At 40.6% G+C, this 14,169-nt stretch overlaps 1 pseudogene; it reads left to right on the top strand.

Annotated features, from left to right (window-relative positions):
* Positions 1-12,742, top strand: part of LOC134477076 (putative protein FAM10A4) — a 62,623-nt pseudogene extending 49,881 nt beyond the window's left edge.
* The last annotated feature ends 1,427 nt before the right edge of the window (positions 12,743-14,169 follow it).

Here is a 14,169-nt window from a genome sequence, read left to right as displayed (position 1 = left end):
TTTATACACTAGGTTATTGAGAAATTTTATATCTTCTTGATGCAACTTTGGTAATTCATACATATCTAAGAATCTGTCCACTTCTTCTCTGCTTTTTATCCTATAAGTGTAAAGATTCTCAGAGTAGATATTGATGATTGGAGCCAGGGATTTTGGTATCCTCACTCTGGCCTGGCCAGGGAACTCTGTGACTTCCTGCTGCACTGGAGCAGCTTAGTGGGCCTTGGGCCAGCCTGCACTAACTTTCCTGCTTCCTGCTGTGCTTGACAGACTCTGGGATTTTAGGCCTGCTACTGCACTTGGTTCTGCACTTGGAGGCTGGGCAGCCTGGGGTGAGTGCCTCTGCACCATCACTCGAGCCTGGGGAGTTTGGGATCCTGACTCTGGCCCAACCAGGGAGCTCCAAGGCTTCCTGCTGCACTGGACCAGCTCAGCAGGGTCTTGAGTCAGCCTGCACCAATATCCCTGCATCCTCCCATGCTTGGTGGACTCTGGGCTTTTGGGCCTGCTGGCGCCCTCAGTTCTAGATGCTGGGCAGCATGGGGTGAGTGTCCCAAACCATACGCTTAGCCCAGGAAGTTTAACACCCTCACTCCGGCCCAGGATGGGAAGCTTCGCAGCTTCCTGCTCCACTGGACCAGTTCAGCTGGTCTTGAACCTACCTGCCCAATTTCATGGCTTCCTACTGTGTTTGGCAGACTCCAGGGATTTGTGGCTGCCTGCGCCCTAAGTTCTGGAGACTGGGCAGCCTGAGATCACTGTCCCTGCACCAGCCTGAACCCAGGATTTTGAGATCTTGTTCCCAGGAGCCAGAGAACTCCACAGCTGCCTGCAACACTCGACCTGCCACTCAGGGCTTGGGCCTGCCAACCCCACCCCCAGTGACCTGCTCTTAGTCTGGGTAACTGGGTGGCCAGAGTCCCAGGAGCTGAGGGCAAACAAGAGAATTTCAAACAGGCCCTGGGGAAGTGTTGGAATAACACTTGAAACACATAAATGTAGGAAAATGACAAAACGAAAGACCAAAATACAATCTCAAAACTCCAGCCCAACCCAAGAAACCCTAGGAGCTTTGTGCACAGAAGAAAATATGTGCCATACACCTGAAATACCTGACATAATAGCAACAGAAATAAAAAAGGAACTCTGGGAAGCTTCAAAGGAATTCAAACTAAAAATAATCTCCCAGAAAAAAGAATAAATGGCAAAAGAAAGGAAAGAGATGCTGAACATATCTACAGCAGACACAGTTAAAAAAATTGGAGGAACTAAACAAAAACATAGAATCCCTGGGTGAACAATATAAGAAACAAACAGAATATATAAAGAAGATACAAAGATATATACAGGAAATCAAAAATTCCATTGAAAGTTGTAAAAAACCACATCAATAAAAGTGAAGATAGGATTTCAGACCTTGAAGACAGGACTGCAGCTAGTAAACACAAAAGGAAAGATCTTTTAAAAATAACAAGGAATCAGTAAATAACAATTCAACAAGTGCAAGATGACATGAAGAAAAACAGCATAAGATTGATAGGGATTAATGAAAAAGAAGGGGACAACATAAAGGATGTCAAAAGGATACTTAGAGAAGTAATAGCTGAAAATTTCCCAAACATGAGAATGGAAACTGACATCAGGATTAGCAAAGCATATAGAACTACCTGGTACCAATAAAAATGAAAAAGACAAAAAAAAAAAAAAAAGAACTCCAAATAGCCATAAACAAAAGAAGACTACACGCAAACATATAAAAATCACCATCCCAGAAATCCAACATAAAAATAGAATATTAAAAGCTGTCAGAGAGAGAAAAGACAGATACAAAATAAACCTATCAAAATCACAGTAGACTTCTCAGCACAAACAATAAAGGCAAGAAGAGCATGGAGTGAAGTATTTGAGACCCTAAAGGAAAATGATTTCCAAACTAGACTGATGTACCCTGAAAAACTGTCCTTCAAAATTGATGGAGAAATAAGATACTTCGATGACAAAGAACAGCTGAAGAACTTCATAAAACCAAACCAATCATGCAAAGAATACTGAAAGACAGATTAGATATACTTTGAATAAACCACTAAGCAAAGCAGACAAACAGAATGGAAAGATAAAGATGCAACAGCAACAAGATAGTATGTAAACAATAAGCCAACATATAACAGTTATAAACATTAATTTCAATGATCTCAATTCACCAATTAAAATAAACAGTCTGGCAGAGTGGATCAAGAAAAAACATCCAACCATATGTTGTCTACAAGAAACCCACTGAACCCAAAAGAATACTAGAGACTGAAAGTCAAAGGATGGAAAACAATACTTCATGCAACAGGAACCGAGAAAAAAAGCAAGGGTAGCTATTCTGTTTGCAGACAAGGTAAATCTCAAACCAACAATGATCCTAAGAGATAAAGAAGATCACTACATACTCATTAGGAGAAAACCTCCTAATGAGTAGTGAGTGAAAGAAAAAAAAACAACTATAGAGGAAATGAAATGAGGAGTACTCTCCCACGGAAAGATAGAAATAACAACCTTAGTAAAAGAGTTGTTGAGTGCAGCTAAAGAAGAAATAGAGAAAAAGTACAGGACTGTGGGGCACTGATTGAAACCTTAAATGAACGGTATAGAAAATAATCAGAATTCATAAAACAAACTCAAAAAGACATCCAAGAAACAAAAAGGTCCAGTCAAAGCTGGCAAAACTGTTTAAATGAAGCTGAGGATATGAATTTGGACATTGAGGACAGGATCACAATTAGTGACCATGAAAAGATAGAACCTTTAAAAATAACAAAGCAGCATGAAATGAAAATCCAGCAGCTTCAAGACGATGCCAAGAGCAACAACAAAAGATTAATAGACATCAGTGAAGATGCAGGCTCAATGCAAATGACATCACTAAAATATTCAAAGAAGGAATAGCAGAAAATTTGCCAAACATGGAGAAAATCAAATCTGATATGCAAATAAATGAGACATATAACACCAATTACAACCAACATAAGGCTATACCCAGACATAAAATAATTATGACATACAACATAAAAACAGAATCCTAAAAGCTGTTAGAGGAAAGACACAACTCAGCTGTCAAGGAAAGTCCATAAGAAGCACAGCAGACTTTTCAGCACAAATCTACAAGTCAAGAGGAGCTTGTAGTGAGGTATTTCAAGCCCTTAAAGAAAACAACTTTCAACCCAGAAAGATGTACCCAGAAAAATTTTCATTCAAATTTAATGTAGAAACAAGATACTTCCATGACAAAGGACAATTGAAGAAATTTATGTCTACCAAGCCAACCCTACAAAGAGTATTGAAAGACACACTAGGTAGATATAAAAATGACAAAAGTCTCCAGAGGAAAAACAGAAAAAACTCACCAGGCAGAACAAGCAATAAAACAAGGGGAAAGCAGGAAGCAAACCACTGGAACATAACACAGAAAAGTCGAGCCTGTACATATCAGTTACGTACATAAATGTAAATGGCCTCAATTCACGTATCAAAATAAATAGGTTGCAAAATGGATCAAGAAACAGGATCCTACAATACGCTGTATACAAGAAACACATCATACCCAAAAGGAAACATAGATTAAAAGTCAAAGAATGGGAAACAGTATTCCATGCAACAGGAACCCAGATAAAAGCAGTGCTAACTATTCTATTTCCAGACAATGTGAACTTCAAGCCTAAAATGATTAAAAGGGTTAACGATGGTCACTACATACTCATTAATGGAAAAATTTAGGAGCAAGAACTAACAATTATAACATATATGCACCAAATACAGGAGCACCCAACTTTATAAGACAAATACTAATGGACAACTAAAACCAAATACCCACGAACATAAATGCTGTAACAGGGGACCTTAACACCACATTGTCACAAAGATATAGATCAAAAAGACAAAAAGTCAGCAAAGAAATAGTAGAACTGAATCATATCTGCAAGCAATTGGACTTAGTCGATGTTTACACTGTTTTACCCAGTCACATTAAAATACATATTCTTCTAAGCTGCATATGTGACATATATTATCCCATCAAATTAGACCATATATTATCCCATCAAATTAAGTAAATGCAAAGATTTGAAGTTATTCCATGTGTAAAATCTGATCATAGCACATTGAAATTGAAAATTAATGGCATAATTTGCAAAAACTTCATAAATACATGGAAAATTATATAATCTTCTGAACAACCAGTGGACTACAAATGAAATTAAAGAAAAAATGGAGCAACATCTACAATTAAATGAAAATATGGAAACAACATATAACTATAACACAACTATAATCAGTGGGATACAATGAAAGAGGTCTTAAGAGGGAAATTAAGAGCAACAAATTGTCATATCAAGAATACAAAATAAAAACAAATAAACAACCTAATGCTTGATCTCAAGCTTCTAGAAAAAGAAGAGCAAGTTAAATCCAAAGCTTACATAAGAGAGGAAAACGTAAAAATTGTAGTAGAAATCAATGCAATTGAAACTTCAAAAACTACAAAGAATTAATGAATCAAAAAGCTGGTTTTTTTGAGAGAATAAACAAAATTGACAAACCTCTAGCCAATCTTATCAGGAAAAGGAAAGAAAAAACAACCCAAATTCACACAATAAGGACTAAAAAGAAGGAAAATACTACAAATACAATGGAAATTCAAAAGATTATGAATACCTGATTGGAATATCTCTACTCACATAGAGTGGAAAACACAGAGGAAATGGACAGATTTCTAGAAACAACTACCAAAGCTCAATGAATAAGATAGAGTGGTTTTGAATAACCCCTTATCAGCTATTGAAATGGAAAATGTAATTAAAAATTTACTAACAAAGAAAAACCCAAGTCCTGATGAAGTCACAGCTGAATTCTACAAGAAATTTAGAGAAGATTTGATGCTAATACTCTTCAAATTTTTCAATGAAATTGAAAAGGAAGCAATCCTCCCTAAATCATTCCTGAAGGCAAGAATTACACTGATACCAAAACCAGAGAAATACTCAACCAAAACGGAGAACTATAGGCAGTCTCAGTAATGAACATTAATGCAAACATTCTCAATAAAAATACTGGCAAATAGAATGCAGCAAATCATCAAGAAGATTATCTGTCATGACCAAGTGGGATTCATTCTCGAAATGCAGGGATGGTTTAACATAAATGAAATACAACACATCAACAGAGCCAAAAACAAAAGCCATATGAATATCTCTCTAGATGCAGAAAAATCTTCTGATAAGTTCCAACACATGTTCATGATAAAAGCCCTTCAGAAATTTGGAAGACACCGTGTCTAACTCAATCTCATAAAGGCCACCTATGACAAACCAACAGTCAACTTTATACTAAAAGGACAAAAACTGAGAGCATTCACTTTAAAATCAGGAACAAGACAAAGATGTCCACTATCCCCACTCCTATTCAACATAGGTCTCCAAACACTAGGAATCAACCTACCTAAGAATATAAAAGACCTATATGCTGAAAATTATCATGCACTAAAAAATGAGATGGAAGAGGATATTAGAAAATGGAAGGATATTCCTTGTTCTGGGCTAGGAAGAACCAACATTGGGAAAATGGATATACTCCCAAAACTGTTATACAGATTTAATGCAATCCCAATCAAAACATCATCAACATACCTCACAAATCTAGAAAAAACAGTTCTAAAATTCATTTAGAGACAGAAGAAACCTAGAATAGCAAAGGCAGTTCTGGGCAAAAAGACTAGGCAGAAGGTATCTCAGTTCCTCACTTGAAACTATACTGCAAACCCACAGTGATAAAATCAGCATAGTACTGGCAAATAAATAGACCAGAGGATCAATGCAACAGAATAAAAGATGAAAACACAACTACAAATACACTTGGCCACCTGATATTTTACAAAGGGGCTAAACATTTTCACTAGAAAAAGGATAGCCTGTTTAATAAATGATTTTGGAAAAATTGGTTCTCCACATGCCAAAGACTGAAACTAGACCCATGATGATCACCATGCACAACACTGAAGTCTAATGGTTCAAAGACCTAAATATTAATACAGAAACACTAAATCTTTTGAAGATAAGTTATGTAGAGATCTTGGAGTCATAGGGGTAGTCAGAGATTTCATGAATAAAACACAAATTGCACGGAACACTTCAAACTATCAACAATTGGGATCTCATATTATTGAAAAGTTTTTGCACTTCAAAATAAATAACCAACAGAATGATAAGAAAACCCACAGAATGGGAAAGAAGAATATATAAATATATTCATTCTTCTGGAAATTCTAGTCAGTTCTGCCTCACAGTAATTACCCACTTCTGCATTGCCTCACAGAGCCTGGGTCTGGGTCTGGGATTGGGCCCCAGCCTCCACAGCTGCAGCTCGTGCCATGCAAACCACAGATCCCCACAAAGTAAATGAGTTTTGGACTTCATGATGAGAGAATCGACTCCCCGTTTGTAATATAACCCCCCCCCCGAGCTATAGAACAGAGCAGTAAGGAATGTTCCACTCCCTAATTCCTCCTTGAGATATCGGGGCAGGACAGGAAGGAATGCATCTGCTAGTCATTAACCACAAGGTGATCTGTCCTCTGTAAAGATAAAGGTGCTATTCAAACGAGACCGAGTTGTACCTGGCACTCTGAGATCAGACCAGGGCCCTCAGTCTCCATGGTTACTCAGCCCCAGACCCCTCGAATCAGCATCTGCCAAGTCCTGCGCCATTCAAAATTAACCAATGCGATCTGCTTCTGTAAACCTGCTTACTTCCTGCTTGTGCCCTTAAAAACCCTGCACAAATTCCCCTTGAGGCCCTCCGCACTCGTTTGCCTGGAGGACCCCATGCGCATGGAAATAAACTTTTTTCCCTCACCAAAAGTTGAGTCCTTGGGGTCTCTTTCCCTGCGGCGTCGGCCCTAACATCTTGGAGGCCCCAGCGAGATAGCACGTCTCACAGGAGGTGACCTCAACGGCTCTGCGGTGGGTGAGTACGACCGGTCGCTTCTTATTTCTTATTTTTACTCTGGGGATCAATCTACCGGTATTTTACACTCCAAGCCAAACAGCTCCGATCTAGGGGCAATTTTTGTTACCTGTTTTTGTTATCTGTTCTCTGTTCTTGGGTGATCGGGGGACGCCCCACATGGTTTTCCGTGACTCACTGTCTGCGATAGGATTTTCCTATCAGTCTGGGGAATTTCATTCCCAATCTGTGGTCCGTCCGGGCCAATTCGGAGACACCCTCTGAGGTGACTCATCCGGGCCAATCTGGAGACACCCTGTAAGGTGGCTCGTTTGGAGTGAAACTGATGCGTGAGAGTGAGGTGGCCGGCCTGTTTGTCCTGTGTGTTGTGACTGTTGTGATCGGTTATTTGTTGTGTCACGCGTACGCTAACCACTCTTTGTCTTCAGAACATCATGGGACAGACGACATCATCCCCATTGTCCCTCACCCTCGACCATTGGTCGGAGGTTCGAGAGAGGGCTCACAATCTCTCCTTACAGGTTAAAAAAAAGTAAATGGCAGACTTTCTGCTCATCTGAGTGGCCCACATTCTCCGTGGGTTGGCCACCGGAGGGGACTTTCCACCATCCCCTCATCTTAGCAGTTAAGAACATCATCTTCCGCCCTGGATGAGAGGGCCAACCTGACCAGCACGCCTACATCTTGGTATGGCAGGACCTCAGGAAAGAGCCCCCACCGTGGGTAAAACCCTTCCTTCCTCCGCCCTCTCCTTGGTTGCCTGTTTAAACTTGTTACTAACTTAGGGGCTTGTTGCCCATTTCTGTTGCGGGATCCATATGGCTTATTAGATTCAATTATTTCCTTTAGCTCACCAAACTGTGCAAGAAGCTCCCTTTGTTTGTGTCTTTAATGTTGTGGTGCCTTGTTTAATATGTAAGACTTCAATTGATTGCTTGCAACCTCGGCATGCCTTTTAAAAGGAGTATTTTTTTCTCTCTGGTGAAAATGTAAACATGTGCACATATATATGTATATCTATGGTTGTTAAGAGTCATGTCAACTTTGCCAAGTAAAAACCAGGCGGTACTGTATTTGAGCCAGTTAAAAGGTTACAGTTTTGTTTTTAAAATACAGCATTTTTATGTGGTAAATAAGTATGTTTTGGACTACTAGAAGGTGACTTCAAGGGTTTTGTTGAGAGTTTTGATGTTGTCTGAGAAGTGAGAAAAAAGGTAATTGACTGGTAATAGTAAAAAGAGGGACAAAGAGAGTGGTCTTCAAATAAAGGTGTCTGGCTATGCCAGAATGTAGAAAAAGATTAAAGCTTAGTTTGAGAGGTATTATTGTAAGTTGTAGAAGGCTCAAGAGGATGTGAATTTTATTTGTCTTGGTTTATAGTACTACAAATAACAGGTTTGACAAGAAGTAAATGTGTTCAGAATTTGACAGTATTAGATCAGTTTTGGTAAAAGTATACATAAGATTGTACTTTGCTGCAAAATGTTTCCATTAAAATGAGATTATAGGTGATACTAGAAATAAGATACAAGTTCTTGCATGTACTGTGAACATCTGGGAGATTATGCAGCACAATTTTGTTACCTATGAAAAAGCCCTTTTTGTTAAGAATATAATTTCAGTAAAATGATGGCCTGCCACGTGACACCCTTGGACAAAAAGTGGTGTGCCATCCAGATGAAGCTGGCTCTCTGATCCGGAATGCCAAAACCATGTTCTCCTTTTGTGCCACCCTGACTGGACATTCAGAGGTAAGGAGGTTTCCCAATATTGCCAGTTGTTCTCTTTGTAACTCAGTCGGCCCCACATGTTAGACAAAAATTACAAAGGTTTGAGAGGTTTAAGGAAATGCCCCTCAGCCAGTTAATAGAGATAGCACAAAAAGGTCTTTGAGAACTAAAAAATTTACAAAAAGATAGCCAAGGTGTTAAAATTGCTCTACAAGAGAAAAACTTTTAAAAAACAGACGAGACTTTCTGGAGACAGTTGGATACTGTAGGCTAAATTTTACTGAAAAGCTTGCCTCTATATGACTCCCATAAGGGAGAAACTCAAAATTTGCTGAACTGTACTGATGAATGTGAACAGGCCTTCCAGCAGCTCAAGCGGGCCTTGACAGAGGCCCCAGCCCTGGGACTCCCTGACATTACCAAGCCTTTCATCTTGTTCATAGATAAACTCAGGGACATTGCCAAAAGAGTCCTAACTCAGGACATTGGCCCTTGAAAGAGGCCTATAGCCTACCTCTCCAAAAGACTTGATTCAGTAACAGGAGTATGGCCCCCTGCCTTAAAATACTAGCTACTGTGACAATGTTACTTAAGGAAGCGAAGAAACACACTTTGGGCAAGTGATTTCTGTGGTAACCTCTCACAGTTTAGAGACTCTTATCAAAACCCCTCCTGAAAAAAGGCTCTCAAACACCAGAATTCTACTGTCAAGCCCTGCTTCTAGACCCAGAGTCAATGATATTCAAGACTTCTTCAGCTTTAAACCCAGCCACCCTTATGCCTGATGATGACCCGGAGGAACAAAGGACACCTCTCTCCATGAGTGTGCTGACATCCTCGAACTGCAGCAGAACCTACAGGCTGATCTTACTGACCAGCTTTTGGGAAATGCCGACAACTGTTCGATGAAAGCAGCCTCATCCAAAACGGCAAACGAGTGGCCGAGGCAGCAGTGACCACCGAAAAGTAGGTACTCTGGGTTAAGCGGGTAGAGCCTGGCACTTCTGCCCAAAAGGCGGAGCTTGTTGCTTTGACTGAGAGGCTAAAACTAGCCACGGAAAAGAGGGTAAACATTTTTTTTTTTACTGAAGATATCCCTTTGCTACTGTACATATACGTGGAAGCCATCTAAAAATGCTCCACAGATTCTAGACTTGCTGGCAGCTCTCTGGCTGCCTCAATGGGTTGCTATTCATTACAAGGCTCACCAGACAGGAGATGACACTGTCAAACAGTTTGGCAGACCAAGCCGCTGGAAAAATGGCAACCACATCAGAGGGGGTCAACCAAGAAAGTAACTGCTCTGATACTAGTCCTCTGATCTTGTCAGAACCAGTCTACACAAAGAAAGACCTACAGTTGGCATCTCAACTTGGAGTAAAGTCTCCCACCCCAAGGGGCTAATACCAGTTACCTGATATACAAGTACAGTTACCGGAGACACTAGGGCAGGAGCTGTTATACCAGGCTCGCCAGACTACTCGTTTAAAAAAAAAACTAAACTTGTGGATTTGTCCAGAACTCAGTATTTTATTCCAAAACTCTACAAACTGACCACCTCTTCGAGCTCTAGATGCCCACAGTGCTTGTTAGTCAACTCAGCCAAGAGCTCTGCACTGGAGACCACCTGACATCAAGGAATTGTTCCAGGAGAACATTGGAAAATAGACTTCATGGACATGGTAAAACTTAATTTACAGGGACACCGCTATCTCTTGGTATTAATAAACATTTTTACTGGCTGGGTAGAGGCTTTCCCTACTAAGTCTGAGTCAGCCTTAGTGGTAGTTAAAAGGCTATCGCATGAGATCATACCTTGATTTGGCCTCCCACTATCAATGGGGTCCGATAATGGCCTGGCTTTCATAGCCCTAGTCACCCAAAAGTTAGCCCAGGCATTAAAGATTAATTAAAACTCCACTGTGTCTATCAGCCACAAAGTTCAGGGCAAGTAGAACGTATGAACCAAAGTCTCAAGGACATTTTAGCTAAGCTGTTTTCAAAAACTGGCGATAATTGGATGAGCCTTCTTCCCTTTGCACTGTTAAGAGCTAGATATACCCCATATGTTTCTAAAACTTCCCCCTTTAAAGCCATGTTTGGGAGGCCCCCACCACTGGTTCCAAGATTGTCAGAAGACAAATTAGCTGAAATTACTAATCGAGATCTTAAGTCCCTACAGACACTCCAACCTGTGTTGGCCTGGATCCACCAGCTGTTTAGACAAAAACACTTGGACCCGCCTTCAGAGACCAAGGCCCCAAGGACTCCAGTCTTGGTTTGATGTCACCACCGTGACTCCCTTGAACCCCACTGAGAAGGACCTTTCACCGTGGTGCTCAGTACCCCCACTGCCATCAAGGTAGCAGGAAAAACTGCGTGGATTTACTACACTCATGTAAAGCCACTGGAAACAGCAGACAACGAGGGACATACTCAGTGGACTACACAACAGACTGGTAACCCTTAAAGTTAAAAATTGACTAAAGCATAGTTAGATTATGCAGGTCATGAACTGTTTTTAGCTTGCTTGTTTTGATTTTAATAACATTGATGCCGACCTTGCACGGCGGCTTTGGTCCCCCTGTAAGCAAAAAAACAATTATTAAAGATCTTTGTTTGGGAGCCCCCTTTGAAAAATGTAAAACGGAATTCTCCCCTATCTCCTTCCCTTGATAGGACCATTAGTGGCCTTAATCCTAATCCTAGCCATTGTCCCTTGCCTCATTAACTGGATTACCCAATTCATAAGGGGACAAGTTTCTCAGGTCAAAGTAATGGTCATAGGTCAACAATATGAACCCCTAGCTACAACATACCTCTAAGATTAGAGGTCATCCACAAGAAAAAGGGGGGAATGAGACAATCGACTCCCCGTTTGTAATATAACCCCCCCGAGCTATAGAACAGAGCAGTAAGGAATGTTCCACTCCCTAATTCCTCCTTGAGATATCGGGGCAGGACAGGAAGGAATGCATCTGCTAGTCATTAACCACAAGGTGATCTGTCCTCTGTAAAGATAAAGGTGCTATTCAAACGAGACCGAGTTGTACCTGGCACTCTGAGATCAGACCAGGGCCCTCAGTCTCCATGGTTACTCAGCCCCAGACCCCTCGAATCAGCATCTGCCAAGTCCTGCACCGTTCAAAATTAACCAATGCTATCTGCTTCTGTAAACCTGCTTACTTCCTGCTTGTGCCCTTAAAAACCCTGCACAAATTCCCCTCGAGGCCCTCCGCACTCATTTGCCTGGAGGACCCCATGCGCATGGAAATAAACTTTTTTCCCTCACCAAGAGTTGAGTCCTTGGGGTCTCTTTCCCTGCGGCGTCGGCCCTAACAATGATACTGGGTAAGGTTGGAGCATCCTATACAGTGAGGAGACGAGCTTCCTGAGAGGGTGGAGAGCTTGTGGGGGTAAAATAACACCTGCTACTCATAAAGCTAAATCAGAAGATAATATCACCAATCTAAAAACAATAAGATGGAGAAAAACATAGAGACAGATGAGCCGTCAGTGAGGAGAGTGATCTAGAGATCGACCATGAATGTGTAATTGAACCAGAAACTGATACCCCCTCAAAAAAATGGAAGATGAAAATGTAGAGATAACTGAGATTGATCAAGCAAGGAAAAGAAAGGAAGCCATTGATGTTTTGAAAAATGGTGAACTACAGAAAGCCATTGACTTGCTCACAGATCCCATCAAGCTCACTCCTCGCTTGGCCATTCTGTGTGCCAAAAGAGCCAGTGTCCTCACCAAATTGCACAAGACAAATGCTGTCCTTCAAGATTGTGACAGAAATAAAACCTGATTCAGCCCAACTGTACAAGTGGCAAGGGAAAGAACACAGACTTCTGGGCCATTGGGAAGAAGCAGCCCATGACCTTGCCCTTGCTTGTAAACTGGATTATGATGAGGATGCAAGTGCAATGCTAAAAGAAGTTCAGCCAAGGGACCAGAAAATTGCTGAATATTGAACAAGGTATGAGTGAACACGTGAAGAATGAAAGATCAAAGAAATAACAGAAAGGTTAAGAAGGCTGGAGAAGAGCATGGGAAGGCTCAGAAGGAGGAAGAAGCCAGATGACAATCAGGAACTTAGATTGGCTCTTTTCCAGGTGGTTTTTGTTGTACCCCAAAAATGAGACACCAAAATGTTGTCCTAAAAATGGGGCAAGATGTCTTTTTGAAGGAAAAAGAGCACTTTTATTTAGGCCAGCACCAGCAACACAGTGCAGTTAGAGTTTGCAAAGCTATGTAACTGGGTTAAAATTTTGACAGACTTCTATAGAAAGAACAACTACAAAGTAAATGATTTATAGGGAACAGGAATGAGGAAATTATGGAAAGAACTATTACAAAGTAAATGATGGGTGTGGAACAAGAATGAAAAAATCCTTTGTTCCCCTTTGCTTGAAGACAGAGAAATTTCGCAGGAATTTACCATCCTTGGTCAGCTAAGGAATGAGGAAGACCTTTGTTTCCCTTTGCTTGAGGACAGAGAAGATTCCCAAGGAATTTATAGTCTTTTGTCAGCTAATTTCAGCATTTAATTTTTAGATAATATCTGTCCCTTTCAGAGGGGAACAGTGGTTAACATATCAATCAGGTCACCCAGGAATATGGCGCATACAGAACAGTATGACAGCTCTACAGTTACTTTACAACAGTGCAGTCTGTGCCCCAGGGTGTCCGGTTGTAGAAAATAGTTGTGTTTGCAAAGGGAATTGACAGGTAATTTGGTCATATAACTTGGGCTTTGGCAAACATAGCACAGGATGAGGAAGCTGTTTTTTTGCAGTGTACAGCAGTTTTCCTTGGGAAATGCCTTGTAATTTCCCAGGAGGGATATCTGGAATGGGAGCAGGCATGGCAGGAATGTCTGGGCTCAGTGAGATTCATAGGGATCCAGAGGTACTTGTAACATGCAGGATCCAGATGTTATGGTGGCCTTCCAGGATGTGGCTCAGAATACTTTATGTATGTCAAAATGCCACTGTAATCCAAAGGTTATGAATCTCATCGGTAAATTGTCAGCCAACTTTGGAGGTCAAGCATAATGCTCCTCTGAAAAAGCCCTTACTAAAAGAAAAGCAACCTAGATTACTTAATGGATGTCACAATGATACAAATCAGTGTACCTCTGACCTACTCATCAAGGGAGGTGGGGTGCTTCTAAGATAATCCTTCCCCTCTGCACAAAATGGAGCTGAAGTGCTTTACAATGGTTTGCCATTAGGGTATTTATTCAGATAATGTTTTCCTACTAGGAATTACAAAGCCTACTTTTTAAACTTTACAAAACATTTAAAACAAATTTAAAATGTCTGTAAATTTCTACATTTATCTCTATTAATCATTTTAGATTTTTCCTTTGAATTATTGGGCAAGAAAGATGCTTAAGTTTGAAGATTTATGATTCCAATCTGAGTGA

This window comes from Cavia porcellus, unplaced genomic scaffold (genome assembly GCF_034190915.1).
Source record: "Cavia porcellus strain 051 isolate PalLab524CR breed Dunkin Hartley unplaced genomic scaffold, mCavPor4.1 scaffold_7, whole genome shotgun sequence".
In the NCBI taxonomy this organism is placed as follows: domain Eukaryota; kingdom Metazoa; phylum Chordata; class Mammalia; order Rodentia; family Caviidae; genus Cavia; species Cavia porcellus.
Note: the sequence above shows the minus strand (reverse complement) of the source record. Positions and strands in the feature narration are given on the sequence as shown.